Consider the following 2367-nt stretch of genomic DNA (forward strand, 5'->3'; position numbering starts at 1 on the left):
GCCGAAGGCAGCGGCTTAACCCACTGAGCCACCCAGGTGCCCCCTTTTGTTTAGTTCTTAATGAGTGTTTTCAGGTGTCTATTCTAAGCCAGGCATAAAATGGATGACCGAGATACATCCCTAACTTCAGAAGCTCTTCAAGGGAGAGGCAAATATTGATAATTGTGTATATGCATGAGAATATATACATAGTTATGCATACATATTTTTAATTGTTCTAAGACTGGCCGTAAAAAATTCAAGCTTCCTCTCACTCTTCTCATGTAAATAAGGTGGGTGTGCGCTTGAAAATTCCTATGCAAGTTCTGTTTTGTAAAAAGTCCATGACAGGGTGAATGTCCTTTTTCAATCAAGTATATTTGTATAGTTCTGCTAATTCACTTATTTGCACAGCTGGTTCTTTATTCGTTCACGCCTCTGTGCTAACTTGGCCTGTTTTAGGCAGAGCTCTGCACGCTTTGTGGTCCTCACCGGGTCTCAGTGTAACTTGAACTGTTCTGCCTGTAGTTTGACCTTCATCTATCTGTTTAGAATTGCCAAGGAGTCTGCCACATCAGTGTAGGCGAGAACAGGGCCGTTCAGAATCCAGCACCTTGGGAAGAGGGTTTCAATGCCTTTGGAGGGCTGAAATTCAGCTCCAGTCCTAGCAGGGCTTAGCTCAGAGTCTGGAACATAAAGTCATTCGGCATGGACTCAGATGAATCACTCCTGAAGCATTTACTGGCAATCTTCATTGGGTCTTCATGGGCTCTGTGGGCTATGGAAAAGTATTGTGTGCAAAGGCTCTCTGAAGTCAAAGTTGTGGCGGGTGGTGAAATGATTTATAAGGGGATCTCTCTTTAGTTAACAATATACTCTACGTATTTCAGAAAATTGAGAAATGGAACCTGATGAGGGAGCAGGAGGCTGGCTGAGAACGGAGCAGGGGCTGGCGCCTTGCACCCCCTCTCCACCCACTCTCCTTGGTAATTTGTGTGACATTTCACAGACACTCCTGACTGCCCTAAAAGAAGAGCAAATGGTTATCTTGCAGAGATAACAGTCCTACAAGGCAGGAGTCTCTCTTGGTTTACAAATGTCCTTGAGATTTACAACAAAGAAGTTGTCTTATCAATAGCCCAATTTCCAAAGACACATAACTCAGTTCCTCAAGCCCTAACGTCACCCTCCCCTCCATAAAAAACTGAAGGAGACTGAGGTAGAAGGAAAAGTAAATAAAGTTAAATTTCTTTTAAGACCTAAATCTCATTAACAAGGACGTTTGATAGCAGGAATGTAACATTCCACCAGGAGACTCCCAATTGTCTTTATGTTAGTGCCTCATTAGAGGGAAAGTGGCCTTGGCTTGATAATAGCCAGGCCTTCAATATCCTGACAGTCTTCTTTACCCCAATAGCCCTTCTGAACACCCCTTTGTCCTCACCTACCCAACTCCTGTGTATATAACCAGCCACTCCTCACAGGCCCTGGGCAGCCGCATCTCTGCCTGCCCACGGGTCCTGTCCCCGTGCTCTAATAAACCACCTTTTTGCACCAGAGACGTCTTAAGAATTCTTTCTTTAGCCGTCGGCTCCGAGCCTCACCCCACCGAACCCCACCTAGGTTCAGGAACTTCATCAGAACCTAGTATATCAGAACTGTTCTTCGGAGCAGGGACAATAATTGACTTTGGTTTTGAGAGGTGGTGTTTCTCCCTGGCTGTTGGGCGAGGTAACATGAACCCAAGGACTCCGTACCCGGGAAGCTGCCGCTTGTGTTTCTGGGTTAACTGTTTATAAACTATTCTCTCCATTTAAAGAAAGTGAATGGGCTCCCTGCTCCTGCCCATGGCTTCCGGCGCTAAACTACAAACACAAGTCTGCCGGGAAACTTCTTATTAAACCACACACACAGACAGCTGCACAAAGTATAAATTTCAGGTTTGATGCATGTTTACGGACTGAACACCACCAGTGTCCTGGAGCTTCTCCCCCACCGCCATCATTTTGTGCCTTTTCCCAGGTTCCGATCTCGGTGCTCCAATGCTAACCACTACCCTGCCCTCCAATGTCATTGTTTGGTTTATCTGCTTTTGAATTGGAAATGGGGGAATCACACAGCGTATACCCTTGGGGGCTTGACTTCTTTTGTGCTCCCAAGTCCCACCCCTGTTGTGCGCAGTTTTCTTTTCATTCCTTCTCATTGCCGTATTCCATTAGGTGTCTACACCGCAGTTCACGGATTTTTTTTCTGCTGATAGAGGCCACTTGGGTAGTTTTTAGTTTGGGTCTATGATGACCGGTGCTGCTATAAACATTTTTTGGGTGGACCTATGCCTACCTTTCTGTTGGCCACACAAACATAGGACTGGAATTGCTGAGTCATAAA

This window comes from Mustela nivalis, assembly GCF_964662115.1.
Source record: "Mustela nivalis genome assembly, chromosome: 13".
In the NCBI taxonomy this organism is placed as follows: domain Eukaryota; kingdom Metazoa; phylum Chordata; class Mammalia; order Carnivora; family Mustelidae; genus Mustela; species Mustela nivalis.